The sequence below is a fragment of the Mya arenaria genome, chromosome 9 (assembly GCF_026914265.1).
Source record: "Mya arenaria isolate MELC-2E11 chromosome 9, ASM2691426v1".
NCBI classification, from domain to species: Eukaryota; Metazoa; Mollusca; class Bivalvia; order Myida; family Myidae; genus Mya; species Mya arenaria.
The window spans coordinates 59,909,356-59,930,084 of NC_069130.1; positions in this window are offsets into that span (position 1 = coordinate 59,909,356).

The window sequence follows — 20,729 nt, forward strand, 5'->3', positions numbered from 1 at the left end:
AATTAGGATTTACTTGCACCATGATGCATAACTTACTTGTATTCAAGACAACCGATGGATCAGCAACTGAAAATAAATAAATAAAGATATTACCAATATTTTAGCAGCAAAATGTCCATATACTTAGATTTTTTATATTGCGTGTGTTTCGCATTAGGTAGAAGCTATAGTTTCATTAAATTATCAAAATCAACGGAACACATGTCACTTCAAAGGTCTTCAACCGTTAATGACTGTATCTCTAGTAGTTATAACTAGTATATGAATATTGGCGTTTCGTCAGATGCAGTTAGTACGTTACGACGTGGCGAATCTGGAAATGCCGAATGATTACGATTTTTATATTGACGTACCTTTCAAAATCAGATAACAAAAATAGCATCAAAATCTTAGGAATTGATATTAAAATCGAAGCAGAATTGTATTTATTTTCTATAATCATGTCTACTGGTTATGATTTAGAGTACCATAAAGACACTTTTAATGACAAGAATGTCTATTTTCTGTTAACACTAAGTTAGTCACTGTTATATCGACCACTGTTATCGCCTGATGATTGAAACGGCAATTTATAAAATGAATGATATAATAAATAACAAATCACAATAGACAAGAAGTGTTTTAACAGCACAATCTGTGTTGTTAAAGCATTGTGTCACACATGGTTATGTGCAATCTGCATAAAGTATAAACATATCGCATCCAAATTTTACATTTACCCAGCACCGAACTACAATTGAGCATGTGTTTGTTAAAAAGTCGTCAAGGAGTTATATGCAGTTTTCTTTGTAAAACTTATATGCATTCATCCTAAATACCATCTTCAAAGTGCATACTTAGTTTCGGACAAGCTTCCAATTTTATTCTCATCTAAAATGCAGTTGCAATCAAATTAATCCAACCAATATAAAACACAGTGTATTTCAGAGAAAATATTATTGAGCAGCCAAGCAAGCTGTGATATTGATGATCTGAATAACAAGACTCGTAGAATTCTTGAAAGCGACATCGGCCTTTTTTACGGCTAGTGTATTTAACAAACATGCCAAACCCTTCTGGAAACATGGTGTTAAAGACTCAGATTTTGAATACTGTCCATTAAAAGGGGGATAATAACAACCTTATTTAAGGCAGAAACAAAGGGGATAAGATAAAACTCAATAACTACAGGGTTATGTCGTTCAAGATGGTTTCAAAACAGGGGTTAAGCCGTTTGTCAATATCGTTTATGATCACGGAGTGTATATTTTTGGCAGCAGAAAACTCATCAAAGTAATACGCATCTTACTGTGACATCAAACAGGCCTTTGACAATTTGGATTAACGTATACTTATATATTTATTAAATATCGCCGAAATCCGACTCTGTTTTCTAGAAATAATGACAAACCCTTAATCGGATTTACATAGATGCGTAAAATGAAGCTTACATACTACAGACTGGTTCTAAATTAAGAACTGCGCGGGACAGGGACAATGTCTTAGTGAATTTTACTAGTTGATGAAAATAAACGGTCTTCTTGGCGAACTGGAAGATTTTCTGGAAGCTTCGAAGCCAGAAACACTCTGTTTGCATGTCCGATGGTCGCCGATGACATGATGTTGATTGCCTTAACCCCTGAAAGCCTTGAAAAGATGCTCAACATATGCTACGAACATACCAAGACAAATGGCACATTTACAAAGAAAAATACATAGGTGGTGTTTAAAATGAATGTAAATCAGCATTTAATCACATTACAGGCGATTTGCACGTAGGATTGGCCGCCGTTAGTGAAACAGGTTATTAAGTTCATCTTAGAGTGTAAAATGATAAATACTCGGAATGCAATGTGAACGAATGCTGTATGAATGTACGAAAAACATATTTCAGTATTGGTGATAGGGGTTAAAACAGCAACACTGTCCATTTTCCGTTAAACAAGCAATTACATATACGTGTGGTATTGCAGAAAGATCTTTACAGCAGCCAGACCTGGAACGCTCTTAACGGCTCCCAGATCGAACGTCTTTAACTCGCACACCGGACATGCATGCATATATAAAGCACATGCAAATAATGCATAGGAGCACAAGATCAAACCTTGTAATAGGTTCCCGGGGTGTGTATCCATTGGAAACGTACATAGACAAACGCAGATTATCATTTATGGTCAGCTACGTAGGAACGATTCATCGAAAAACCTTAAAGTAATGATTGTCAAAAGACTCGGCCATTTTGTAAGCCCGCTTTGCGGATTTATACCTGATATATTTGAGGCTATTTGTATATACGCATTAATTAGTAACCTGAATGAGAATATGCGTACGTCACAATTCCCAAACTGGAAATCAGCAATTAAAGCCGCCCAGGACGTAAAAGGTTATTGTATTGCATTACAAACGCTTAGATCAATAAATGTTCCGAGCATGCTATGGTTCTTCAGTAGTAGCTATAAAAACCAACTTCAATATTGCCGGTCAACTATGAAAGTCATATGCAAACTATTTGGTAGACACTATACTAATTTGTGTCCTAATTGACATAGTGCAACTAATAACATGGCGATACATTCAGTCCTGCATTGTGGAAGAACGGACAACATCAGGAGTCCAATGTGGAAGAACGGACAACATCAGGAGTACAATGTGGAAGAAAGGACAACATCAGTCCTGCATTGTAGAAGAACGGACAATATCAGTCCTGCATTGTGCAAAAACGGACAACATTAGGAGTCCATTGTAGAAGAACGGACAACATCAGGAGTCCAATGTGGAAGAACGGACAACATCAGGAGTCCATTGTGGAAGAACGGACAACATCAGGAGTCCAATGTGGAAGAACGGACAACATCAGGAGTCCATTGTGGAAGAACGGACAACATCAGGAGTCCATTGTGGAAGAACGGACAACATCAGGAGTCCATTGTAGAAGAACGGACAACATAAGTCCTGCATTGTGCAAGAACGGACAACATCAGGAGTCCATTGTAGAAGAACGGACAACATCAGGAGTCCATTGTGGAGAACGGACAACATCAGGAGTCCATTGTGGAAGAACGGACAACATCAGGAGTCCATTGTGGAAGAACGGACAACATCAGGAGTCCATTGTGCAAGAACGGACAACATCAGGAGTCCATTGTAGAAGAACGGACAACATCAGGAGTCCATTGTAGAAGAACGGACAACATCAGGAGTCCATTGTGGAAGAACGGACAACATCAGGAGTCCATTGTGGAAGAACGGACAACATCAGGAGTCCATTGTGGAAAACGGACAACATCAGGAGTCCATTGTGGAAGAACGGACAACATCAGGAGATCATTGTAGAAGAACGGACAACAACAGTAGTCCATTGTAGAAGAACGGACAACATCAGGAGTCCATTGTAGAAGAACGGACAACATCAGGAGTCCATTGTAGAAGAACGGACAACATCAGGAGTCCATTGTGGAAGAACGGACAACATCAGGAGTCCATTGTGGAAGAACGGACAACATCAGGAGTCCATTGTAGAAGAACGAACAACATCAGTAGTCCATTGTGGAAGAACGGACAACATCAGGAGTCCATTGTGGAAGAACGGACAACATCAGGAGTCCATTGTGAAAGAACGGACAACATCAGGAGTCCATTGTGGAAGAACGGACAACATCAGGAGTCCATTGTGGAAGAACGGACAACATCAGGAGTCCATTGTGGAAGAACGGACAACATCAGGAGTCCAATGTGGAAGAACGGACAACATCAGGAGTCCAATGTGGAAGAACGGACAACATCAGGAGTCCATTGTGGAAGAACGGACAACATCAGGAGTCCATTGTGGAAGAACGGACAACATCAGGAGTCCATTGTAGCAGAACGGACAACATCAGGAGTCCAATGTGGAAGAACGGACAACATCAGGAGTCCATTGTGGAAGAACGGACAACATCAGGAGTCCAATGTGGAAGAACGGACAACATCAGTCTATTGTGGAAGAACGGACAACATCAGAAGTCCAATGTGGAAGAACGGACAACATCAGAAGTCCAATGTGGAAGAACGGACAACATCAGGAGTCCATTGTAGCAGAACGGACACCATCAGGAGTCCAATGTGGAAGAAAGGACAACATCAGTCCTGCATTGTAGAAGAACGGACAACATCAGTCCTGCATTGTGGAAGAACGGACAACATCAGGAGTCCAATGTGGAAGAACGGACAACATCAGTCCTGCATTGTAGAAGAACGGACAACATCAGTCCTGCTTTGTGTAAGAACGGACAACATCAGTCCTATATTGTAGCAGAACGGACAACATCAGGAGTCTATTGTGGAAGAACAGACAACATCAGGAGTCCATTGTGAGAGAACGGACAACATCAGGAGTCCATTGTAGCAGAACGGACACCATCAGGAGTCCAATGTGGAAGAACGGACAACATCAGTCCTGCATTGTAGAAGAACGGACAACATCAGTCCTGCATTGTGGAAGAACGGACAACATCAGGAGTCCATTGTGGAAGAACGGACAACATCAGGAGTCCAATGTGGAAGAACGGACAACATCAGTCCTGCATTGTAGAAGAACGGACAACATCAGTCCTGCATTGTGGAAGAACGGACAACATCAGGAGTCCAATGTGGAAGAACGGACAACATCAGTCCTGCATTGTAGAAGAACGGACAACATCAGTCCTGCTTTGTGTAAGAACGGACAACATCAGTCCTATATTGTAGCAGAACGGACAACATCAGGAGTCCATTGTGGAAGAACAGACACATTGTGGAAGAACGGACAACATCAGGAGTCCATTGTAGCAGAACGGACACCATCAGGAGTCCAATGTGGAAGAACGGACAACATCAGTCCTGCATTGTAGAAGAACGGACAACATCAGTCCTGCATTGTGGAAGAACGGACAACATCAGTCCTTTATTGTAGCAGAACGGACAACATCAGGAGTCCATTGTGGAAGAACAGACAACATCAGGAGTCCATTGTGGAAGAACGGACAACATCAGGAGTCCATTGTGGAAGAACGGACAACATCAGGAGTCCATTGTGGAAGAACGGACAACATCAGGAGTCCAATGTGGAAGAACGGACAACATCAGAAGTCCATTGTAGAAGGACGGACACCATCAGGAGTCCATAGTGGAAGAACGGACAACATCAGGAGTCCATTGTGGAAGAACGGACAACATCAGGAGTCCATTGTGGAAAAACGGACAACATCAGGAGTCCATTGTGGAAGAACGGACAACATCAGGAGTCCAGTGTGGAAGAACGGACAACATCAGTCCTGCATTGTAGAAGAACGGACACCATCAGGAGTCCAATGTGGAAGAACGGACAACATCAGGAGTCCATTGTAGAAGGACGGACACCATCAGGAGTCCATAGTGGAAGAACGGACAACATCAGGAGTCCATTGTGGAAGAACGGACAACATCAGGAGTCCATTGTGGAAAAACGGACAACATCAGGAGTCCATTGTGGAAGAACGGACAACATCAGGAGTCCAGTGTGGAAGAACGGACATCAGGAGTCCATTGTAGAAGGACGGACACCATCAGGAGTCCATAGTGGAAGAACGGACAACATCAGGAGTCCATTGTGGAAGAACGGACAACATCAGGAGTCCATTGTGGAAGAACGGACAACATCAGGAGTCCAATGTGGAAGAACGGACAACATCAGGAGTCCATTGTGGAAGAACGGACAACATCAGTCCTGCATTGTGGAAGAACGGACAACATCAGGAGTCCATTGTGGAAGAACGGACAACATCAGGAGTCCATTGTGAAAGAACGGACAACATCAGTAGTCCATTGTAGCAGAACGGACAACATCATGAGTCCATTGTTGAAGAACGGACAACATCAGGAGTCCAATGTGGAAGAACGGACAACATCAGGAGTCCATTGTAGCAGAACGGACACCATCAGGAGTCCAATGTGGAAGAACGGACAACATCAGTCCTGCATTGTAGAAGAACAGACAACATCAGTCCTGCATTGTGGAAGAACGGACAACATCAGTCCTGCATTGTGGAAGAACGGACAACATCAGGAGTCCATTGTGGAAGAACGGACAACATCAGGAGTCCAATGTGGAAGAACGGACAACATCAGGAGTCCATTGTGGAAGAACGGACAACATCAGTCCTGCATTGTAGAAGAACGGACAACATCAGGAGTCCATTGTGGAAGAACGGACAACATCAGGAGTCCATTGTGGAAGAACGGACAACATCAGGAGTCCATTGTAGAAGAACGGACAACATCAGGAGTCCATTGTAGCAGAACGGACAACATCAGGAGTCCAATGTGGAAGAATTGACAACATCAGGAGTCCATTGTGGAAGAACGGACAACATCAGTCCTGCATTGTAGAAGAACGGACAACATCAGGAGTCCATTGTGGAAGAACGGACAACATCAGGAGTCCATTGTGGAAGAACGGATAACATCAGGAGTCCATTGTAGAAGAACGGACAACATCAGGAGTCCATTGTGGAAGAACGGACAACATCAGGAGTCCATTGTAGCAGAACGGACAACATCAGGAGTCCATTGTAGAAGAACGGACAACATCAGGAGTCCAATGTGGAAAAACGGACAACATCAGGAGTCCATTGTAGCAGAACGGACAACATCAGGAGTCCAATGTGGAAGAACGGACAACATCAGGAGTCCATTGTGGAAGAACGGACAACATCAGGAGTCCATTGTGGAAGAACGGACAACATCAGGAGTCCAATGGGGAAATACTTATTCAAGGAAATGGGATCTTATAGCTATCAACACTTCAGTTGTATTAAAACTGAAGATCAAGTTACGGAATTGTTTTCAGGGTAAGCAACATGGAATCTGGAATCTGGAAGAGTCACAATGAGTGGATTGTTTAAGATAGCATAAAGCTACATTCATTTGTTAGCAAAAAGTGATCCAATATTCTCATGTTAGCTAATCTGGCATATTAGTATTATGTTTTAATGAAAGTAATCATTTGCAGTGTTTAAAATGTATTCTATTTTCGTATTTTAGGCTATTCACATATATTATTAGTATTTATTATGGATAGAATGAAAGTTCGTAATATACTAGATTGTATATGAGCTTGATCATCCGTTTTGGGTACTGTTTGTTCTATACGTTATCCGATTTTTTCCATTATCAATTGTTCGTTATTGTATAACATATGCACGGACTCTCCATATCTAAAGGAATAAAGAATATATCTATGTTCATTACTGTGTACACTACATTTAATGCCATTACGTATGTTGTTTACGTACAATTGTACCTATTATACTGTGTATATTGCTGTAGTATATTAAAGCAGTTCTAATACCTTCTATTTCGTTTAAAAATGCATCTAACGTGTTAGACACATTATCAGACGTAATAACACTTGCATTTACTTTTATCTACCATTAGGCAGTTACTTGTACATAACGCCGTCATATATTTATATTTTCTGTATTTTTTGTTTTAATTTCTTACCTTGTCCTAGTACATATTCTCGTTATTTAAGGCAATAAAGTATTGCATATATTTATATTTTCTGTATTTTTTGTTTTAATTTCTTACCTTGTCCTAGTACATATTCTCGTTATTTAAGGCAATAAAGTATTGCATATATTTATATTTTCTGTATTTTTTGTTTTAATTTCTTACCTTGTCCTAGTACATATTCTCGTTATTTAAGGCAATAAAGTATTGAATTAATTTGATTTTAATTAACATTATTAAAATAAATGTAACCTCGATCTTCATAAACCTCTTAATGGTTCACATAATCCTCTTAGAGCTTCAGAGTAACCTCTTAATGGTTCACATAAACCTCATAGGGCTTCACATAAACCTCTTAATGGTTCACATAATCCTCTTAGAGCTTCAGAGTAACCTCTTAATGGTTCACATAATCCTCTCAGGGCTTCACATAAACCTCTTAATGGTTCACATAATCCTCTTAGAGCTTATGAGTAACCTCTTAATGGCTCACATAAACCTCTCAGGGCTTCACATAAACCTCTTGGGGCTTAACATAAACCTCTCAGGGTTCAAATAAACCTCTAAGTGGTTCACATAAACCTCTCAGGGCTTCACATTAACCTCTTAGTGGTTCACATAAACCTCTCAGGGCTTCACATAAACCTCTAAGTGGTTCACATAAACCTCTAAGTGGTTCACATAAACCTCTAAGTGGTTCACATAAACCTCTCAGGGCTTCACATAAACCTCTAAGTGGTTCACATAAACCTCTAAGTGGTTCACATAAACCTCTAAGTGGTTCACATAAACCTCTCAGGGTTTTACATTAAACTCTAAGTGGTTCACATAAACCTCTCAGGGTTTCACTTTAAACTCTTAGTGGTTCACATATAACTTTCAGGGCTGCACATAAAACTCTATTTGGTTCACATAAACCTCTACGTGGTTCACATAAAACACTCAGGGCTTCACATAAAACTCTCAGGGCTTCACATAAAACTCTAAGTGGTTCACATTAAACATTCAGGGCTTCATATACAACCTCTCAGTGGTTCACATAAACCTCTCGGGGCTTCCAATAAAACTCTCAGGGCTTCACATAAACCTCTTAGGGCTTCACATAAACCTATAAGGGTTTCACATAAAACTCTAAGTGGTTCTCATAAAACTCTCAGGGCTTCACATTTAACTCATAGGGGTTCACATAAAACTCTCATGGCTTTACATTAAACTCTAAGTGGTTCACATATAACTCTTAGGGCTTCACATAAACCTCTCAGGGTTTCATATAAAACTCTTAGTAGTTCTCATAAAACTCTCAGGGCTTCACATAAAAATCTAAGTGGTTCACATAAAACTCTCAGGACTTCACATAAACCTTTAAGGGCTTCACAATAAACTCTAAGTTGTTCACATGAAACTCTCAGGGTTTTACATAACACTCTAAGTGGTTCACATAAACCTCTTAGGGCTTCACATAAACCCTTTAGTGGTTTGCATATACCTCTAAGTGATTCATATTATTCTCTTAGTGGTTCACATTAACCCCTAAGGGTTTCACATAAACCTATCAGTGGTTCAAATAAACTTCTTAGTGGCTCCCATAAATCTCTTAGTTGTTCACATAAACATATTTAAGCTTCACATCTACCCTTAGATGTTCATATATGCCCCTTCGGGCTCACTTGTTTTCGAATTCAAAACTGGCTAGCAATTTATATTTAACACTTATGAAGAAACGTAATGGCGCAGTACAAAATGAATACTGTTATTGTCTAAAATTTAACAATTTGATTGACAATTAATCAGGATATCGGCATGTGAAAAAGGTGTATAAAAACCCATTGTGACTATCCGTGAATCAGCATTTCTAAACCTCTTGTCTGAGAAGATTAATGTTCAACGTCATGGATGAAATAGATTGTTTGGCAATAACAACACTAGAAAATAAACGTTCAATCGGCAAGTTATAAGCATTAAATGATCTCACGTAGCCATGGTTGGGTTCAGGTTGTCTTCAAATAAAATTTAATATTTATATATTACCGTACGATCATTTTATTACACAATACACTTAGAGTTATGGTTGTATCCAAACACAATCTAATATTTATATATTACCGTGCAATCATTTCATTACAATACCATATTGTAACATGTTGTATTATGCAATTTAAACGTAGACAAGAGCTTAGATCAGATAAAACTGTTTTATCGCAATCTAGAAAAGATATTCAGAAAATATAACAAAAAACAAACTATTTTGCATGTCATAAGCTGTTTAATTATTTAATATTTGGTTTAATGATACTTTCGAAAAAACAAGAAGCGTTCGTTTTAATCGGTGTTTGTTAAAATATCCGTATGGTGTACATGGATTTCATCGCCTTCAACACCAAACATTGAATATCATTATCGAATTTAGTATGACCAGAATAATACGAGTAGCTATAGTAGTAGACACCTAGAGTGACATAAGTAGTCACAGTGGTAGACTCCTAGAATAAACGGTCGAGTCTCAGCGAGTCTCAGAGTGATACAAGTAGTCATAGTAGTGGACACTTAGAATATAAGATTGAGTCTCAGAGTGATACAAGTAGTCATAGTTAAGTGGACACCTAGAATATAAGGTCGAGTCTCAGAGTGACATAAGCAGTCACAGTGGTAGACAACTAGAATATAAGGTCGGGTCTCAGAGTGACATAAGCAGTCACAGTGGTAGACACTTAGAATATAAGGTCGGGTCTCAGAGTGATACAAGTAGTCATAGTTAAGTGGACACCTAGAATATAAGGTCGAGTCTCAGAGTGACATAAGCAGTCACAGTGGTAGACACCTGGAATATAAGGTCGGGTCTTAGCGTGATGTAAGTAGATATAGTGGTAGACTCCTAGAATATAAGGTCGAGTCTCAGAGTGATATAAGTAGTTATAGTGGTAGACTCCTAGAATATAAGGTCGAGTCTCAGAGTGATATAAGTAGTCATAGTGGTAGACTCCTAGAATATAAGGTCGAGTCTCAGAGTGACAAAAGCAGTCACAGTGGTAGACACCTAGAATATAAGGTCGAGTCTCAGACTGATATAAGTAGTCACAGTAGTAGACACCTAGAATATAAGGTCGGGTCTCAGAGTGACATAAGTAGTCATAGTGTTAGACACCTAGAATATAAGGTCGAGTCTTAGAGTGATATAAGTAGTCACAGTGGTAGACACCAAGAATATAAGGTCGAGTCTCAGAGTGACAAAAGCAGTCACAGTGGTAGACACCTAGAATATAACGTCGAGTCTCAGAGTGACATAAGCAGTCACAGTAGTAGACAACTAGAATATAAGGTCGAGTCTCAGAGTGACATAAGCAGTCACAGTAGTGGACACCTAGAATATAAGGTCGAGTCTCAGAGTGACATAAGTAGTCACAGTAGTAGACACCTAGAATATAAGGTCGAGTCTCAGAGTGATACAAGTAGTTACAGTAGTAGACTTCTAGAATATAAGGTCGAGTCTCAGAGTGACATAAGCAGTCACAGTGGTAGACACCTAGAATATAAGGTCGAGTCTCAGAGTGACATAAGCAGTCACAGTGGTAGACACCTAGAATATAAGGTCGAGTCTCAGAGTGACAAAAGCAGTCACAGTAGTAGACACCTAGAATATAAGGTCGAGTCTCAGAGTGACATAAGTAGTCACAGTAGTAGACACCTAGAATATAAGGTCGAGTCTCAGAGTGACATAAGCAGACACAGTGGTAGACACCTAGAATATAAGGTCGAGTCTCAGAGTGATACAAGTAGTTACAGTAGTAGACTCCTAGAATATAAGGTCGAGTCTCAGAGTGACATAAGCAGTCACAGTGGTAGACACCTAGAATATAAGGTCGAGTCTCAGAGTGACATAAGTAGTTATAGCAGTGGACACCTAGAATATAAGGTCGAGTCTCAGAGTGATATAAGTAGTCACAGTAGTAGACTCCTAGAATATAAGGTCGAGTCTCAGACTGATATAAGTAGTCATAGTAGTAGACACCTAGAATATAAGGTCGGATCTCAGAGTGACATAAGTAGTCACAGTGGTAGACACCTAGAATATAAGGTCGAGTCTCAGAGTGATATAAGTAGTCACAGTGGTAGACACCTAGAATATAAGGTCGAGTCTCAGACTGATATAAGTAGTCATAGTAGTAGACACCTAGAATATAAGGTCGAGTCTCAGAGTGACATAGGCAGTCACAGTAGTGGACACCTAGAATATAAGGTCGAGTCTCAGAGTGACATAAGTAGTCATAGTAGTGGACACCTAGAATATAAGGTCGAGTCTCAGAGTGATACAAGTAGTTACAGTGGTAGACTCCAAGAATATAAGGTCGAGTCTCAGAGTGACATAAGCAGTCACAGTGGTAGACACCTAGAATATAAGGTCGAGTCTCAGAGTGACATAAGCAGTCACAGTAGTAGACACCTAGAATATAAGGTCGAGTCTCAGAGTGACAAAAGCAGTCACAGTAGTAGACACTTAGAATATAAGGTCGAGTCTCAGAGTGACAAAAGCAGTCACAGTAGTAGACACCTAGAATATAAGGTCGAGTCTCAGAGTGATATAAGCAGTCACAGTAGTGGACACCTAGAATATAAGGTCGAGTCTCAGAGTGACATAAGCAGTCACAGCAGTAGACTCCTAGAATATAAGGTCGAGTCTCAGAGTGATATAAGTAGTCACAGTGGTAGACACCTAGAATATAAGGTCGAGTCTCAGAGTGACATAAGTAGTCACAGTAGTGGACACCTAGAATATAAGGTCGAGTCTCAGAGTGATATAAGTAGTCATAGTTAAGTGGACACCTAGAATATAAGGTCGAGTCTCAGAGTGATATAAGTAGTTATAGTAGTAGACTCCTAGAATATAAGGTCGAGTCTCAGACTGATATAAGCAGTCATAGTGGTAGACACCTAGAATATAAGGTCGAGTCTCAGAGTGACATAAGTAGTTATAGCAGTGGACACCTAGAATATAAGGTCGAGTCTCAGAGTGATATAAGTAGTCACAGTAGTAGACTCCTAGAATATAAGGTCGAGTCTCAGAGTGACATAAGCAGTCACAGTAGTAGACACCTAAAATATAAGGTCGGGTCTCAGAGTGACATAAGTAGTCACAGTGGTAGACACCTAGAATATAAGGTCGAGTCTCAGAGTGATATAAGAAATCACAGTGGTAGACACCTAGAATATAAGGTCGAGTCTCAGAGTGACATAAGCAGTCACAGTAGTGGACACCTAGAATATAAGGTCGAGTCTCAGAGTGACATAGGCAGTCACAGTAGTGGACACCTAGAATATAAGGTCGAGTCTCAGAGTGACATAAGTAGTCATAGTAGTGGACACCTAGAATATAAGGTCGAGTCTCAGAGTGATACAAGTAGTTACAGTGGTAGACTCCAAGAATATAAGGTCGAGTCTCAGAGTGACATAAGCAGTCACAGTGGTAGACACCTAGAATATAAGGTCGAGTCTCAGAGTGACATAAGCAGTCACAGTAGTAGACACCTAGAATATAAGGTCGAGTCTCAGAGTGATATAAGCAGTCACAGTGGTAGACACCTAGAATATAAGGTCGAGTCTCAGAGTGACAAAAGCAGTCACAGTAGTAGACACCTAGAATATAAGGTCGAGTCTCAGAGTGACAAAAGCAGTCACAGTAGTAGACACCTAGAATATAAGGTCGAGTCTCAGAGTGACATAAGCAGTCACAGTAGTAGACACCTAGAATATAAGGTCGAGTCTCAGAGTGACATAAGCAGTCACAGTAGTAGACACCTAGAATATAAGGTCGAGTCTCAGAGTGACATAAGCAGTCACAGTAGTAGACACCTAGAATATAAGGTCGAGTCTCAGAGTGACAAAAGCAGTCACAGTAGTAGACACCTAGAATATAAGGTCGAGTCTCAGAGTGATATAAGCAGTCACAGTAGTGGACACCTAGAATATAAGGTCGAGTCTCAGAGTGACATAAGCAGTCACAGCAGTAGACTCCTAGAATATAAGGTCGAGTCTCAGGGTGACATAAATAGTTATAGTAGTGGACACCTAGAATATAAGGTCGAGTCTCAGAGTGACAAAAGCAGTCACAGTAGTAGACACCTAGAATATAAGGTCGAGTCTCAGAGTGACATAAGCAGTCACAGTAGTGGACACCTAGAATATAAGGTCGAGTCTCAGAGTGATATAAGTAGTCACAGTAGTGGACACCTAGAATATAAGGTCGAGTCTCAGAGTGACATAAGCAGTCACAGCAGTAGACTCCTAGAATATAAGGTCGAGTCTCAGGGTGACATAAGTAGTTATAGTAGTGGACACCTAGAATATAAGGTCGAGTCTCAGAGTGACAAAAGCAGTCACAGTAGTAGACACCTAGAATATAAGGTCGAGTCTCAGAGTGACATAAGCAGTCACAGTAGTGGACACCTAGAATATAAGGTCGAGTCTCAGAGTGACATAAGCAGTCACAGTAGTAGACTCCTAGAATATAAGGTCGAGTCTCAGGGTGACATAAGTAGTCATAGTAGTGGACACTTAGAATATAAGGTCGAGTCTCAGAGTGATATAAGTAGTCATAGTAGTAGACACCTAGAATATAAGGTCGAGTCTCAGAGTGATATAAGTAGTCATAGTAGTGGACACCTAGAATATAAGGTCGAGTCTCAGAGTGATATAAGTAGTCATAGTAGTAGACTCCTAGAATATAAGGTCGAGTCTCAGAGTGATATAAGTAGTCATAGTAGTGGACACCTAGAATATAAGGTCGAGTCTCAGAGTGATATAAGTAGTCACAGTGGTAGACTCCTAGAATATAAGGTCGGGTCTCAGACTGATATAAGTAGTCACAGTGGTAGACACCTAGAATATAAGGTCGAGTCTCAGAGTGATATAAGTAGTCACAGACGTAGACACCTAGAATATAAGGTCGAGTCTCAGAGTGACAAAAGCAGTCACAGTAGTAGACACCTAGAATATAAGGTCGAGTCTCAGAGTGACATGAGCAGTCACAGTGGTAGACACCTAGAATAAAAGGTCGAGTCTCAGAGTGATACAAGTAGTTAAAGTGGTAGACTCCAAGAATATAAGGTCGAGTCTCAGAGTGATACAAGTAGTCAGAGTAGTGGACACTTAGAATATAAGATTGAGTCTCAGAGTGATATAAGTAGTCATAGTTAAGTGGACACCTAGAATATAAGGTCGAGTCTCAGAGTGACATAAGCAGTCACAGTAGTAGACACCTAGAATATAAGGTCGAGTCTCAGAGTGACAAAAGCATTCAAAGTAGTAGACACCTAGAATATAAGGTCGGGTCTCAGAGTGACATAAGTAGTCACATTAGTGGACACCTAGAATATAAGGTCGGGTCTCAGAGTGACATAAGTAGTCACAGTGGTAGACACCTAGAATATAAGGTCGAGTCTCAGAGTGATATAAGTAGTCAAAGTAGTAGACACCTAGAATATAAGGTCGAGTCTCAGAGTGACATAAGTAGTCACAGTAGTAGACACCTAGAATATAAGGTCGAGTCTCAGAGTGACATAAGCAGTCACAGTAGTAGACACCTAGAATATAAGGTCGAGTCTCAGAGTGATACAAGTAGTTACAGTGGTAGACTCCTAGAATATAAGGTCGAGTCTCAGAGTGATACAAGTAGTCATAGTAGTGGACACTTAGAATATAAGATTGAGTCTCAGAGTGATATAAGTAGTCGTAGTTAAGTGGACACCTAGAATATAAGGTCGAGTCTCAGAGTGACATAAGCAGTCACAGTAGTAGACACCTAGAATATAAGGTCGAGTCTCAGAGTGACAAAAGCAGTCACAGTAGTAGACACCTAGAATATAAGGTCGAGTCTCAGAGTGACATAAGCAGTCACAGTAGTAGACACCTAGAATATAAGGTCGAGTCTCAGAGTGACATAAGCAGTCACAGTAGTGGACACCTAGAATATAAGGTCGAGTCTCAGAGTGACATAAGCAGTCACAGTAGTAGACACCTAGAATATAAGGTCGAGTCTCAGAGTGATATAAGTAGTCATAGTGGTGGACTCCTAGAATATAAAGTCGAGTCTCAGGGTGACATAAGCAGTCACAGTAGTAGACACCTAGAATATAAGGTCGAGTCTCAGAGTGACATAAGCAGTCACAGTAGTAGACACCTAGAATATAAGGTCGAGTCTCAGAGTGACATAAGCAGTCATAGTAGTAGACACCTAGAATATAAGGTCGGGTCTCAGAGTGATATAAGCAGTCACAGTAGTAGACACCTAGAATATAAGGTCGAGTCTCGGAGTGACATAAGCAGTCATAGTGGTAGACTCCTAGAATATAAGGTCGAGTCTCAGGGTGACATAAGCAGTCAAAGTAGTAGACACCTAGAATATAAGGTCGAGTCTCAGAGTGACATAAGCAGTCACAGTAGTACACTCCTAGAATATAAGGTCGAGTCTCAGAGTGACATAAGCAGTCACAGTAGTAGACAACTAGAATATAAGGTCGAGTCTCAGAGTGACATAAGTAGTCACAGTAGTAGACTCCTAGAATATAAGGTCGAGTCTCAGAGTGACATAAGCAGTCACAGTAGTAGACTCCTAGAATATAAGGTCGAGTCTCAGGGTGACATAAGCAGTCACAGTAGTAGACACCTAGAATATAAGGTCGAGTCTCAGAGTGACATAAGCAGTCACAGTAGTAGACTCCTAGAATATAAGGTCGAGTCTCAGAGTGACATAAGTAGTCACAGTAGTAGACACTTAGAAAATAAGGTCGAGTCTCAGAGTGACACAAGCAGTCACAGTAGTAGACTCCTAGAATATAAGGTCGAGTCTCAGAGTGACATAAGTAGTCACAGTAGTAGACACCTAGAATATAAGGTCGAGTCTCAGGGTGACATAAGCAGTCACAGTAGTAGACACCTAGAATATAAGGTCGAGTATCAGAGTGACAAAAGCAGTCAAAGTAGTAGACACCTAGAATATAAGGTCGAGTCTCAGAGCGACATAAGCAGTCACAGTAGTGGACACCTAGAATATAAGGTCGAGTCTCAGAGTGACATAAGCAGTCACAGTAGTAGACACCTAGAATATAAGGTCGAGTCTCAGAGTGACATAAGCAGTCACAGTAGTAGACACCTAGAATATAAGGTCGAGTCTCAGAGTGACATAAGCAGTCACAGTAGTGGACACCTAGAATATAAGGTCGAGTCTCAGAGTGACATAAGCAGTCACAGTAGTAGACACCTAGAATATAAGGTCGAGTATCAGAGTGACAAAAGCAGTCACAGTAGTAGACACCTAGAATATAAGGTCGAGTCTCAGAGTGACATAAGCAGTCACAGTAGTGGACACCTAGAATATAAGGTCGAGTCTCAGAGTGACATAAGTAGTCACAGTAGTAGACACCTAGAATATAAGGTCGAGTCTCAGAGTGACATAAGCAGTCACAGTAGTAGACACCTAGAATATAAGGTCGAGTCTCAGAGTGACATAAGTAGTCACAGTAGTAGACACCTAGAATATAAGGTCGAGTCTCAGAGTGACATAAGCAGTCACAGTAGTAGACTCCTAGAATATAAGGTCGGGTCTCAGAGTGACATAAGTAGTCACAGTAGTGGACACCTAGAATATAAGGTCGAGTCTCAGAGTGACATAAGCAGTCACAGTAGTGGACACCTAGAATATAAGGTCGGGTCTCAGAGTGACATAAGCGGTCACAGTAGTAGACACCTAGAATATAAGGTCGAGTCTCAGAGTGACATAAGCAGTCATAGTAGTAGACACCTAGAATATAAGGTCGAGTCTCAGGGTGACATAAGCAGTCACAGTGGTAGACACCTAGAATATAAGGTCGAGTCTCAGAGTGATACAAGTAGTCATAGTAGTGGACACTTAGAATATAACGTCGAGTCTCAGAGTGACATAAGCAGTCACAGTAGTAGCCACCTAGATTATAAGGTCGAGTCTCAGAGTGACATAAGCAGTCACAGTAGTAGACTCCTAGAATATAAGGTCGAGTCTCAGAGTGACATAAGCAGTCACAGTAGTAGACACCTAGAATATAAGGTCGGGTCTCAGAGTGACAAAAGCAGTCACAGTAGTAGACACCTAGAATATAAGGTCGAGTCTCAGAGTGACATAAGCAGTCACAGTAGTGGACACCTAGAATATAAGGTCAGGTCTCAGAGTGACATAAGTAGTCATAGTAGTGGACACTTAGAATGTAAGATTGAGTCTCAGAGTGATATAAGTAGTCATAGTTAAGTGGACACCTAGAATATAAGGTCGAGTCTCAGAGTGACATAAGCAGTCACAGTAGTAGACACCTAGAATATAAGGTCGAGTCTCAGAGTGACATAAGCAGTCACAGTAGTAGACACCTAGAATATAAGGTCGGGTCTCAGAGTGACATAAGCAGTCACAGTAGTAGACAACTAGAATATAAGGTCGGGTCTCAGAGTGACAAAAGCAGTCACAGTAGTAGACACCTAGAATATAAGGTCGGGTCTCAGAGTGACATAAGTAGTCATAGTAGTGGACACCTAGAATATAAGGTCGAGTCTCAGAGTGACATATGTAGTCATAGTAGTAGACACCTAGAATATAAGGTCGAGTCTCATGGTGACAAAAGCAGTCACAGTGGTAGACACCTAGAATATAAGGTCGAGTCTCGGAGTGACATAAGCAGTCATAGTGGTAGACTCCTAGAATATAAGGTCGAGTCTCAGGGTGACATAAGCAGTCAAAGTAGTAGACACCTAGAATATAAGGTCGAGTCTCAGAGTGACATAAGCAGTCACAGTAGTACACTCCTAGAATATAAGGTCGAGTCTCAGAGTGACATAAGCAGTCACAGTAGTAGACAACTAGAATATAAGGTCGAGTCTCAGAGTGACATAAGTAGTCACAGTAGTAGACTCCTAGAATATAAGGTCGAGTCTCAGAGTGACATAAGCAGTCACAGTAGTAGACTCCTAGAATATAAGGTCGAGTCTCAGGGTGACATAAGCAGTCACAGTAGTAGACACCTAGAATATAAGGTCGAGTCTCAGAGTGACATAAGCAGTCACAGTAGTAGACTCCTAGAATATAAGGTCGAGTCTCAGAGTGACATAAGTAGTCACAGTAATAGACACTTAGAAAATAAGGTCGAGTCTCAGAGTGACACAAGCAGTCACAGTAGTAGACTCCTAGAATATAAGGTCGAGTCTCAGAGTGACATAAGTAGTCACAGTAGTAGACACCTAGAATATAAGGTCGAGTCTCAGGGTGACATAAGCAGTCACAGTAGTAGACACCTAGAATATAAGGTCGAGTATCAGAGTGACAAAAGCAGTCAAAGTAGTAGACACCTAGAATATAAGGTCGAGTCTCAGAGCGACATAAGCAGTCACAGTAGTGGACACCTAGAATATAAGGTCGAGTCTCAGAGTGACATAAGCAGTCACAGTAGTAGACACCTAGAATATAAGGTCGAGTCTCAGAGTCACATAAGCAGTCACAGTAGTAGACACCTAGAATATAAGGTCGAGTCTCAGAGTGACATAAGCAGTCACAGTAGTGGACACCTAGAATATAAGGTCGAGTCTCAGAGTGACATAAGCAGTCACAGTAGTAGACACCTAGAATATAAGGTCGAGTATCAGAGTGACAAAAGCAGTCACAGTAGTAGACACCTAGAATATAAGGTCGAGTCTCAGAGTGACATAAGCAGTCACAGTAGTGGACACCTAGAATATAAGGTCGAGTCTCAGAGTGACATAAGTAGTCACAGTAGTAGACACCTAGAATATAAGGTCGAGTCTCAGAGTGACATAAGCAGTCACAGTAGTAGACACCTAGAATATAAGGTCGAGTCTCAGAGTGACATAAGTAGTCACAGTAGTAGACACCTAGAATATAAGGTCGAGTCTCAGAGTGACATAAGCAGTCACAGTAGTAGACTCCTAGAATATAAGGTCGGGTCTCAGAGTGACATAAGTAGTCACAGTAGTGGACACCTAGAATATAAGGTCGAGTCTCAGAGTGACATAAGCAGTCACAGTAGTGGACACCTAGAATATAAGGTCGGGTCTCAGAGTGACATAAGCGGTCACAGTAGTAGACACCTAGAATATAAGGTCGAGTCTCAGAGTGACATAAGCAGTCATAGTAGTAGACACCTAGAATATAAGGTCGAGTCTCAGGGTGACATAAGCAGTCACAGTGGTAGACACCTAGAATATAAGGTCGAGTCTCAGAGTGATACAAGTAGTCATAGTAGTGGACACTTAGAATATAACGTCGAGTCTCAGACTGACATAAGCAGTCACAGTAGTAGCCACCTAGATTATAAGGTCGAGTCTCAGAGTGACATAAGCAGTCACAGTAGTAGACTCCTAGAATATAAGGTCGAGTCTCAGAGTGACATAAGCAGTCACAGTAGTAGACACCTAGAATATAAGGTCGGGTCTCAGAGTGACAAAAGCAGTCACAGTAGTAGACACCTAGAATATAAGGTCGAGTCTCAGAGTGACATAAGCAGTCACAGTAGTGGACACCTAGAATATAAGGTCAGGTCTCAGAGTGACATAAGTAGTCATAGTAGTGGACACTTAGAATGTAAGATTGAGTCTCAGAGTGATATAAGTAGTCATAGTTAAGTGGACACCTAGAATATAAGGTCGAGTCTCAGAGTGACATAAGCAGTCACAGTAGTAGACACCTAGAATATAAGGTCGAGTCTCAGAGTGACATAAGCAGTCACAGTAGTAGACACCTAGAATATAAGGTCGGGTCTCAGAGTGACATAAGCAGTCACAGTAGTAGACACCTAGAATATAAGGTCGGGTCTCAGAGTGACAAAAGCAGTCACAGTAGTAGACACCTAGAATATAAGGTCGGGTCTCAGAGTGACATAAGTAGTCACAGTAGTGGACACCTAGAATATAAGGTCGAGTCTCAGAGTGACATATGTAGTCATAGTAGTAGACACCTAGAATATAAGGTCGAGTCTCATGGTGACAAAAGCAGTCACAGTGGTAGACACCTAGAATATAAGGTCGAGTCTCAGAGTGACATAAGCAGTCATAGTATTAGACACCTAGAATATAAGGTCGAGTCTCAGAGTGACATAAGCAGTCATAGTAGTAGACACCTAGAATATAAGGTCGAGTCTCAGAGTGACATAAGCAGTCACAGTAGTAGACACCTAGAATATAAGGTCGAGTATCAGAGTGACAAAAGCAGTCACAGTAGT